The sequence below is a fragment of the Elephantulus edwardii genome, unplaced genomic scaffold (assembly GCF_000299155.1).
Source record: "Elephantulus edwardii isolate Elephantulus edwardi_28Jun2011 unplaced genomic scaffold, EleEdw1.0 scaffold00262, whole genome shotgun sequence".
NCBI classification, from domain to species: domain Eukaryota; kingdom Metazoa; phylum Chordata; class Mammalia; order Macroscelidea; family Macroscelididae; genus Elephantulus; species Elephantulus edwardii.
Window position 1 is genome coordinate 1101385 of NW_006400012.1, and position 12142 is coordinate 1113526.

The 12142-nt window shown below is 40.3% G+C and overlaps 1 pseudogene; it reads left to right on the forward strand.

Annotated features, from left to right (window-relative positions):
- Positions 1–582: 582 nt before the first annotated feature.
- The window catches only part of LOC102849988, an 18677-nt pseudogene continuing 7117 nt past the window's right edge, over positions 583–12142 (forward strand).

Below are 12142 nucleotides of genomic sequence, written 5' to 3' on the forward strand. Positions count from 1 at the left end.
AACAGGGTACAAATAAGGTAAAAGATGCCCAGGGAGGGTAAGAAGTTACTGAGGTAATTTAGGCTGCCAAGGCTCATTCAGGTAGCCCTAGTCTCAAAGACTGCAGTGTTAGCCACAGAGTGAACTGCCTGGGGGTGGCCACTCTCCCTCTTTCCTTGTCAATATCACCCTTAGGTAATCCCAGTCAATGGTTTCTTTCCACTTCCACTGCAGTTGACTACACAACTACTACTTTCCTACTTCTCTGTTTTGGACTGGAACTACAGTCATCCTCCACCAGTTCCAGAAATTCCCCGGAACTCAGACCACCTCGCAGGAGCCCTCCAGCTGTCAAGTGACTGACTGCTTGCCACCTCAATGAGTTTACCTCAAATTAAGAAGTTGGTTCCCTAAATCAACTTCCCTTTCCTGTCTTATCACACAAGCATTCTCCTTTTATTCTTTGTTCTTTGTACTTAAAAGTTCTCCTTTCTCCTTTCCTCAGTTGCTGCTAAGGTGCTTGGTTCTTCTGAGGAAGCTAAAGCCGCGTTGGGGTAAGGCCCTCACCATGCCTGGCAGCCCTCAGCCTAGCACCACTGCACCATGGCCTCCGACTCTGAGCTCGCCTGCACCTATTCAGCCCTCATCCTTCATGACAATGAGGTGATCTTCATGGAGGATAAAGTCAATGCCCCCATCAAGGCAGCCGCTGTCAACATTGACCCTTTCTGGCCTGGCCTGTTTGCAAAGGTTCTGGCAAATGTCAACACTGAGATCCTCATCTGCTATGTGGGTGCTGGTGGATCTGCCCCAGCAGCCAGGACTACACCAGCTGGAGGACCGACCCTCTCCACTGCTGCTCCAGCTGAGAACAAAGTGGAAGCAAAGAAAACAGAATAGGAAGAGTCTGCTGATGACTTCTTTTGTAACATGTTCAACAAAAAAAATCCTGAACTTGTAAAAAAAAAAATAATTTCTCCTTTTTCAAGATGTCTTCCTGTAGATGTGTACAGTTCCATACAGTACATCAGCCTAGTGGATGCTGTTAGGTGTTGTTGAACTGACAACAACTCATAGTGACCCTATGAAGGGTGATTTAAACCTTGCTGTATCCTGTGCCATCTTCACCATCTCTGCTATACTCAAGCTCATTGTTACAGTTATGTGTCAACCTATTTCCTTGAGGGTCTTTCTCTCTTTTGCTGACTCTCCACCCTTCCATGAATGATGCCCCTTTCTAAGGACTGATCCCTTCAACAGCATGCCCAAAATATGTAAGACAAAGCTTCACCATCCTTGCCTCCAAAGAGCACGCTGGTTATACTTTCTCCAAGACCTACCTGTTTGTTCTGTTGGTAGTCCATGGGATAGTCAGTATTCTTTTCCAATACAACTCACAGGCCTTGATTCTTCCTTTGTCATCCTTACTTAATGTCCAACTTACAGATCCACAGCAAGTAACTGAAGAGATCATGACCTGAACAAGATACACCTAGTATTTAAACTGACATCAGTGCTCTTAACTGACATCAGTGCTCTAACATGTTGATTCATCTTTTGGTTTCTCACCTGCTGGTACCAAGCAAGGGTGGTGATTGTGGATACATCCAAGATGAAATCACTGACAACTTCAAGTCTTTTCTCCATCTGTCATGATGCTGTCTATTGACCCAGAGGTGGGGATTTCTGTCTCCTCTATGTTGAGATGTAATCCATACTGAAGGCTGTAGTCTTTGGATCTTCTGCAGCAAGAGTTTAAATTCTTACTTGTAGAAAGCAAGATTGCTTAACACAGGTTGTTTATGAGTCTTCCTGCAATCCTGATACCACACTCCTCTTTCATAGAGTCTAGCTTCTTGAATTATTTGCTCATATTGCTACAGATTGAATAGGTATGGGAAAAGGATATAGCCCTCCTGAATCATACCTTTCTTGATTTTAAATCATGCAGTTCTGCTTGGACAAGATTCTGGGTCTAGATATAAGTTCTAGATATAAGTTTTACATAAGCACAATTAAGTGTTCTGTGATTCTCATAGCTCTCATTGTTAGCCATAATTTGTTATGATCCACACAATCAAATGCCTTTGCATGGTCAATAAAATACAAATAGTAATGCTGTCAAAAACAAAGACTAGTGAGCACTCGAAATGCAGCTAGTCAGAATTACGATATACTATGAGTGTAAAATAAACATCAGATTCTGGAGACTGAATTTTTGGTTGTTTTTGTTTTGCTTTGTTTAAAGTCAAGTCATTGCTGTGGAGTTAGAATTAACTCATAGCTGAGCCCCCAGCCAGTTTTCAGAGGCTACCCTCACTCACTGCCATCATAAGCTGGACAGAAAGAGACTGTCCGTTTTTCTCCCAAGGAGCAGCTTGTGGACTGTAACCACCAAAAAGGATGACACATTTGGGTGAACAGTGCAACTCTCTACCTACCATGCCCCTAGAACACTCATTTTAAAAAAAATATAATGATTAACTGTTAGAGGGGAGAAACATTCAGAAATTAGACCACTAATCCCAATAGGCATTTAGAGGAACATTCTAAAGGGAAAATAGTATCATGTTGTGCTGCTAACTAAAAGGTTGGCAGTTCAAATCCACCAATGGCTGTGAGGAAGAAATATGATAGTTTCCTCTCGTTAAGACTTACACAACCTTGTTGTGGAGAAACTGGAACCCTTATTCACTGTTGGTGGGAGTGTAAAACAGTGCAACCACTGTGGAAGGCTGTATGGTGCTTTCTCAAAAGGTTGCAAATAGAGCATTTGACTCAGCAATCCCACTACTGGGACTACACCCTAAAAAAACCATAACTGCCACCCAAACAGATACATGCACACCTATGTTTATTTTGGCTTTGTTCAAAATAGCAAAGAATTGGAAACAAACCAAGTGCCCATCAACAAATGAATGGATACAGAAGCTGTACTATAGTCACACAATGGAATACTATGCTGCATTGAAAAACAAGGAACTCATGAAATAGTTCACAAAATGGGTGACCCTGGGGGGCATTATGCTGAGTGAAATATCTCAGACACAAAAAGACAAATATAGCATAATACCACTGTTATAAAAAAAAGGACTGACATAGGGGTTGGGGGCAGACTGAGAAAGATGGGATAAATAAGGTATACTGCATTGAAACAGATGAGAGAGTGAACTGTTTAAAAGAGATATATGATTAGATATTATTGTCATGACAGGAGTCCAGAATGAAGGCTACAGAGTAGAGTGGACTTGGGGGGAGGGATTGCATAACAATGAAAGAATTTTTTTTTTTACTTTTCAAAAAGAAAAGCGAATGGGGGGAAGAGTGGGAAGGGAGAAAAGTGCAAAAAAGAATGAATGGAAATCCAAAGTCTCTGTAAACTTTCATTAAAATAAAATAAAAGATTTACACAACCTTGGAAACCTGATGGAGGGAGGGTCACTAAAAGACTCGACTCAATGGCTCTGGATTAGGACTCAACATGAGTTCATTTTCCAAGAATAAGTTTATTAAAATGATTTGATTCCCACCTGTGGATACTTCATTGAAAGACCTTTGAACTAATGTCCACATGGGGTCAGGGAGCAGCTACGCATTTATTTCCCTGGCACTGGCAAGAACTGTCATCACTTTAGCGAACTGCCTTTCTTGGACAGCCCTTGGGCTTGCCAGCACAGGAAGGAACAGTAGTCAAGGAGAGGCCAAAGGGCACAAGAGAAAGCAATAAAAGAAAGAAACAAAGAACAGGTGAGCTTACAGAGCAACTGGAAGGCTTTTCCCTCTCAAGCTGATGGCAGGCACTGAAGACAGCCTCCAAAGAGCAGCTACTAAAACGTTTTCCATATGCAGCAATGAAAGAGTGATTCTTATTTTTTTAAAGAGTGAACTGGTGTGGGGGGGGGTGTAGGGAGGAAAATGTGCAACCATGAGTGAATGAAAATCCAACTTTTCTGTAAACGTTCATTAAAATCACAATTTTTTAAAAAATGGGGTAGGGGAATGTTCTCCAGTACTATTCTAGAGACAGGTTCATTATTTTAATCATACTTCATATTCAAATCTAAGCTTATCTGAGAAAAGGGAAAGATTGGCAACCTGGTTTCACATAGACTCTCGAGATGGCAGGTTTGATTTGTGACCATAGAATTTAAGGGAGTGTGTTCCTGAGTAGACAGTAAATGCGTCTCATCACTCCTGAAGGAAAAAGCTTCAAAAAACCTTTTGCATTTGAAAAGAAAGAACCTGAGATGACCTCAAACAAGAGAAAGCTCCCGAAAACAGGGGTCGACCCAAGCAGACAAAATTCATGCTTTTCAACCACTACATATTCTCAAAGCCTGCATTTACTGACAGAAACACTACTGACAAGAGGAAGTAATAAGACAAATTACTAGACCAAGATCTTAAAAAGCTAAAAAAAGGTGGTGTTAGTCTCAAAGGTTCTGAAAGCTGTCAGAAGTAAACCAAAAAACATAGATCCTGGATAGAGAAGGGGGGAATGTGGAACAACTAAAAAAGGCTACTGTTATCAATAGTAACAGGCCCTCCCTATACAATGGCCCTTCGTCATCTTTTGAACCTGGAACGAACTCACCTTCAACTTTCACTTAAGCAACAGACAGGCCTATAGAGTGATCAGCAGGGAAATGCTCAATTCTTAGGAGGTCAAAGGGCAGCAATTTGTCCAAGGATAAAGCCCAGAAGGCAGAAAGAGGTAGAAAAGAAGGATTAGTGAAAATGAGAATTGCAGGGAGGAAGTGGGAAAGTATGATCCATTGTGGGCATTACAATTAGTGTTATAATAGAAAATGTGTATGAGTTTTTGAGTGGAAAACTAATTTGGTTTGTAAACTTTCACTTAAGTCACAGTGAAAACTTAACCCAAAAAGTACAGTAAACTTTGATTTTTTTAAAAAAAACCCAACTTGTTATACTTGAAATTTGAAAAATTTTAAGACTTAAGTAATATTGTAGAATTATTGTTCATTTTTTTTTCTTAGTACAATGTTACTGGAATTATGTGTTTAAGAATGTGTATAGATAGAGAAATATGCAATTAGGACAAAATGTTAAAATAAGAAATAAATAAATTCAAAGAAACCATTATGATTTTTATGGACAAATTTCTTTATCCCTGTCACCTCCTAAAAGGTTTCCTTGGCTTTGTTTTTGTAATATTCTATTATAAACTGCAAAGAATCTCAGTGGCAGCCAACCAAAAGGTTGGAAGATCAAACCCACCAGTCACTCTGGGAGAACGATGAAGCAGTGTGCTTTCAGAGGACTCACTGCTTTGGGGAACTTCTACTCTGTCCTATAAGGTTCTATGGATTGGAATCAACTTACTAGGAGTCCTGGTGGTGTAGAGATAAAGTGCATGGTTGCTAACCAAAAGGTTAGTGACTGGAACCTGGAAAGAGACTGATGTGGCTATCTGCTTCTGTAAAGATTTCAGCCTCAGAAACCCCAGGAGGCAGCACTGCTCTGGCCTACTGGGTCGCTGGGACCAAGAATGGACCCAATGGCACATAACAATATGTAATTTCAAATACTTGAACAAAATTACCTTGTACAATGCATACAAATCACTTATAACTGATCAGTTACAATTGTATCAATTTCTACAAAAAGCTGGATTCCTAAACTAGGGTTAGGATTACACCAGAGTGGTTAAGATTAAGTTGTGCGTCAGGCAGACCTGGGATCACACTCACTCTGTCTTAGGCAAGACACTCAGCCTTCTTTCCTCTTTAACAGTCCTTATCTATTAAAGTAAAGAGCCTTGGGGAGTTCTGGTGGCCTAGTGGCAAGAAGCTGCACTGCAATCCCAGAGGCCCATGGTTCAAATCCACCAGATGCTCTGCCGGGGAAGGAGGGACAATCTCCTCCCGTACCAGTCAGATCTGATTTGACGGTACACGCACACACACAGATAATAAAATTAGAAAAAAAAATTAAAGAGCCTCGTGGTGTCGTGTACAATGTCTTTGACTGCTATACAAAAGGTCAGCCCTTTGATTCCACCAGTCACTTCGCAGGAAGACGATGGGCAGTTTTCTTTCATGAAGATGTACAGCCTCACACACTCACTGGAGGGTCACTGGGAGTTGGAACCCATTTGACAGGGGTGAGTTTGGCTGATTTTTATCTGCCAAAGTGAACAACAATTAAAAGGACAAAACATCTAAAAACATTACGCACTGGAGGCTTACACAGACTTAATTCATGTCAGCTATTACTTGATTTTGGAAGCAGGAGTGGCATCCACTTCCTAAACAACATGCCTCTGGAAACTCTATGAACTCTGATAAATTACAACAGTTATACAACAATTGCTTTATTATTACTTAGGGGTCCCTGGTGGCCTAGTGGGTAAGAAATTGTTCTGTCAACCCAGAAGCAAGCAGATCAAATCCACTGGCTGCTCCTCAGGAGACCAGAAATCTCCTATGTGATTATAATCTCTGAAAACTCCTCAGAAGGTCAGCTATGAGTTCTGATTTGATGGAAATGAACGATTACTATAATTTACAAGGGAGCTCTGGTGGCACTTAAGTTTTGGACTGTTATTTTGTGGAGGGTATTTTTTTTGTTTCTTTTAAATTTTATTATTTTGTTTGTGTGTGCTGTCAAATCAGATCTGACTGATATAGGAGATTGCAAGTGTTGGGCTGTTAATCACAAATTTGATGGTTTGAATCCACTAGTTGCTCTGAAGAATGATGGCGTAGTCCATTTCCATAGAGATTCACAGACTTGGGAACACTGGGAAGTTAGCTCTATTTTGTTATATAAGGTCACTCTGAGGTAATATCAACTTAACAAGAGTGAGCATTGAGTTTATGACTGACAGGGAGAAGAAGATTCTCAAGAAGGTGAACTAACACAGTGATTACAACAATCCGCTTAAACATGGAGGAGACGGACGGTGTGGGATGGGCAGGGTTCAGATCTGTTATTCATAGGGTCCCTATGAGTTATAGGTGAACTAGCAGAACCTAACAGTAAAAGTAACATTCACAAGAGGTCAGCTTTCCCATAGGAATATGTAGCACTCTTGTGACTTAGATTCTCATTGTAAATAAAAACAGACTGTCTGGACTTTGATATTTGCCAAGCACATTAGCAAATTTCACATCATTTCTTTGTGTTAAAAAGGCAGAAAAGATTGGTGAACACTTCATTACCTAAAATCTAGCTGAAGAAGAATGCGGCATCAGGATTAGAGGAAGACTCATCAACAACTTATGTTGGATGACACAACCTTGCTTGTAGAAAGTGAAGAAAACGTGAAGCATTTACTTTAGAAGATCCAAGACTGCAGCCTTCAAAATGGATTACATTTCAATATCAAGGGGCTCACTCATGGGAGCAGCAGTCAAGAAATCAAAAGCTGTGTTACACTGGTCAAGGACCTCTTTAAAGAGCTAAAGAGCAACTGTGTCAGTTGAAAGACTAAAAGTGTTTGATCTAAGCCATGTTTCAGTTGCTTCCTATGCATCTGCATCAGGAAGCCAGAAGAAAAATCAATGTCTTTTAACTGTGGTGCTGGAGAAGAGAACTGAATATAGCATGGACTGCCAAAAGAACAAGTCTGTTTCCTAGGAAGTGCAGTCAAGATGCTCTCTAGAGGCAAGGATGTCCAGGGCATATTAACTGGGTGGGCCAGTCCTTGGGAAAAGGCATCATATTGAAAAAGGAGGAGGGTCAGAGAAAAGAGAGGACATTCCCTCACAGGTGACTTCAACAATGGGCTTGAGCATATCAGAGAGCAGGTCAGAGTACGAGGATGGTGCTGGATAGGTCCCTAAGTTCTTGTCGACTCAATGGCACGTAACAACCACACTGTCAATAAATTAAAAAAAAAAAAAAAAAGGGATGTTCCTTCATTCACTTGGTTCTTAAATACAAGAAACTTAAATTCTAAATGAGGAGACTATGGGCAAGATAAAAATCTATGTGAGGTCAGCAACAGCAGAGTAAATGCAGAGCAGGTTCTATCAAAAAGAACTGGGCTGTTAATCTATTTCTGAGCCTTTATTACTGGCTCAGCACCAGGGAAATATTAGCCAATGAGCAAAGAAACACATACTTAGAGCCTCAGCCAAGCAGGACATCAGTTGCCCAAAGAAACAATAAAATCCCCATAAATGCCAACTGAGACACAAGAAAAAGAGAGGGAGCACTGCAGTGGTGAGGCACCGGCAGGCTACTAAATATAAGACAGTTGTGTGAGTGCCTGACGTCAGGGGTCACAAAGTTCACACAGTCATGAGGGTGTGCAGGGGCAATGCTGCTGGAACTGTGAGGCCCCTACAACTTTAACACTGTCACTGACATGTAATTATTACAGCCTGCTTCCACCTAAACAAAACTCCTTGTCTTAGCATGTCTCTTCAGAAGATACCGTTTCTCTCTAATAAATAAGAGTTGGGAATGGGCATTATTTCATATTCATCCAATAGGAGAAACTACTGGCAAAGATGGGTTACATTATGAGAGAGCAGGTCTCAGATCCATTTTGAGAGAGAGCCATCTCGTACATCCACATCTGTGGTGTCACAACCCCAACCGCAGGCCCAGCCATAGTCTTTGCCATAATATACATGCAAGGCCATGCTCTTGAGTACGATCTGGAAAAAAACCACTGGGCACTCCAATCCCAGAAAACACACAAAAGTGAGGGGATGAAAATGGACTGATATTAATAAATCCAAACAAGTTGTTCTTGATATGTGCCATCAAGTAGCTTGTGACTCATAGTGACCCTATGTACAAAAGCTCTGAACCCTGCTCTATCACGAGCCAACCTTACTGCCTCTGACACACCTTTCCTCATTACCTCAGTCACTGAATCGATCCATCTCACCCAGGTTCTTCCTCTCTTGCACTGTCCCTCCACCCTCCCAAGCGTAATGTCCCTTCACAAGGACTAGTCCCTCCATGCAACATGCTCAAAGTACGTCACATGGAGCTTCAGAGTCTTTGCCTCCAAAGAGCAGCCCAGTTTCACCCTCTCCAGGATGAACTTGTTTGTTTTCCTGGCAGTCTATGGTATATTCAACACTATTCTCCAGCACCACAGCTCAAAGGCTTCAATTCTCCTTCTATTATCCCTAGTTATTGTCCAGCTTTCTGACTCATACAAGTAACTGTGAAGAAAGAACATGGCCTGGATCAGGTGCACCTTAGTCTCCAGACTGAAGCCACTGCTCTACAGTATTCTGGAGAGGTCCCTGACAGCCAATTTTCCCAACGCAATGTGTCTTTTGATTTCCTGGCTGCTGATACCAAGAGTGTTGGTTGTGGAGTCAAGTACACTGAAGCTGTCAACAATCTCAATCTCTTCACCATCTATCAAACAAATTTTTTATTTTTTTAATGATATTCAGATTTTCTATTCTGCAGTCATTAGCCCAAACTATTCTAAAAAAAATTTTACTTCTTAAACTTATTACTCTTTAATAGCAATTTGTATAGAGAAAATGCAAAATAATTGTTCTTTTCTTCTCCTTTCCAATTTTAAAAGTAATAAGTTGGATGACTAGCTTCTTTCACATAAATTTACTCATAAATGTTTCAATTTTTACAACAATCTAGAAATGTATAACTTTCAAAAAATTTATTAAACTATGTAACATTTTATAGCTATGACTAAGTGTTATAAACAATAATATTTATAAGTTTATAATATGTTTGGCATACATATTGATGGAAAGCAAAGTTTTATAATGAAATGTGCAAAGAGCTGGAGTCAGAAAATCAAAAAGGAAGAACTTCCTTGACATTGTTCGAACTGAAGGTATTAAAGAACAAATTAAAACCTAGAATTGCAACACTTAAGGATGATGCTATGGGCAGAATACTGAATGACCCAGGAAGCAGTAAAATAAGATGGAAGGAGTACACAAGAGTCACTATACCACAAGGATCCACAATTAAGGTTGCATAGTGGAATGTATTTGGGGTGGTGGGAGGGGTGCGGGGGGATTGTGTACCAGGGAGGGAGTCTTTCTTTTACTTTTGAAAGAGAGGAGTGAACTGGGGGGTGGGGGGAGAGGGCTGGGCAGGGAGAGAAGTGCAGCAATGAATGAATGGAAATCCAAATTCTCTGTAAATGTTCATTAATATTATTTTAAAAAAAAAGAGTCACTATATTAAAAAGATTTGGCTGGCAAAGAAGAATTTCATGAAACAACATATGATCAAGAAACAATGGTAATAAAGGAGGAAGTTCAAGCTGCTCTGAAGGAACTGGCAAAAAAGGCCCCAAGAATTGATAGACTACCAATTGACATATTTCAACAGATACAGCCCTGGACGTACTTGCCAAGTTGTGCCAAAAAATCTGAAGAGCTACCTGGCCAACGACTGGAAGAGATCCATATTTATTCCCATTCCAAAAAAGGTTATGGAAATTTTTTAACACTGTCACTAATATCACATGTAAACAAAATCTTGCTGAAGATTATATATTAAAACAAAAACAAAACAAAACAAAAAAACCCCAAACACCCAAACCTGGACTAGAATAGTTATCAACAGAAAATTGCCAGAAATACAGACTAGATTCAGAAGAGGCCATGGCATTAAAGATATCATTGCCAATGTCAGATGGATCTTAAATGAAAGCAGAGAGTACGAGAAGGATTTCTATTTGTATTTTATTGACTATTCAAAGGTATTTGATTGTGTGGATCACAACAAACTGGGGCTTAACACTGAGAAAAGAGCAAATCCTAGAACACTTATGCTAATAACTTGTGTGAATATGAAACCTATACATAGACAAGAAGCCAATATCAGAACAGAGCAAGGGACCACTGCATGATTCAAAATCAAGAAAAGAGTATGTAAATGCAGAACAGATAATTCCAGAAGCTGGACTTTATGAAGAAGAATGAGGGGTCAGGATTGGAGGAAGACTCACCAACAATCTGTATTATGCACACAATACAACCTTGCCTGTAGAAACTGAGGAGGACTTAAAGTGTTTGCCACAGAAGAGGAGGACTTAAAGTTTGCTGCAGAAGGTCAAAGACTGTAGTCTTTGCAATATGAATTGCCTCTCAACATAAAGAAAACTATTCTCAACACCAGGCCACATGGCAATACCATAATAGAGAAAAGACTGGGGGTGTTAACAATTTCATCTTACTCAGATTCACAAGCAACACTCTTGAAACCAGCAGTCAGGAAATCAAAAGATGAGCTGTTTCAGGAAAGTCTACTTTCAAGGAGTGCTCCAGAGTGCTAAAGAACAAAAATGTCAGTCTGGAGACTAAAGTGTGCCTGATCTTGGCCAGTCTTCTCAATTGCTTGCTATGCATCTGAAAGCTAGACAATGAACAAGGATGACAGAAAAACTGATCCCTTTGAGTTGTGGTGCTGAAGGAGAGTACTGAACATGCCATGGACTGCCAAGAGAACAAACAGGTGTGTCCTGGAGAGGGTGAAATGAGGTTGCCTGTTGGAGGCCAGTATTTAGAAAACTTCATCTCATATACTTTGGGTATGTTGCCAGGAGGGACCAGTCCTTGGAGAACGATACCATGTTTGAAAAGGTAGAAGATTATTAGCACAGGAGAGAAAGACCTGGGATGAGACAGATTAACAGAGTGACTGAGGCAATAGGAATAGATGTGTCAGAGACAATGAGATTGGCTCAAGATAGGGCAATGTTCGGAGTTACTGCTCACAGGGGCACTATGAGTTGTAGTTGACTTGACAGCACCTAATAACAAGTACATATGTAATATAACACCAACATGGGTAATAACTGAATGCTAACATAGTAAACTCTTGCCTAACATGAGAGGTTTTCTTTAATGTATGTTTCCTATTATTTGTTATACAGGGCACAGAGCTTGATAATATGTGTACATACTGCTGAAAGGTATTAGGCATCTAAAGAGGATGTAAAGTCAAACTATGAGTGAATGGAAATCCAAAGTCTCTGTAAACTTTCAGTAAAATAAATTAAAACAAAAGAGGATGTAAAGTTTATATAAAATACACTTCTATTTTATAATGAGTGCATTTTAAATTCAAATTTCATCTTCCAGTCCTGGAAAGGGTTAAACCGGGTGGCTCCTTGGAGGCAAGGATTCTGAGGCTCCGTCTAACATACTTTGGACATGTTGTGAGGAGAGACCGGTCCTTA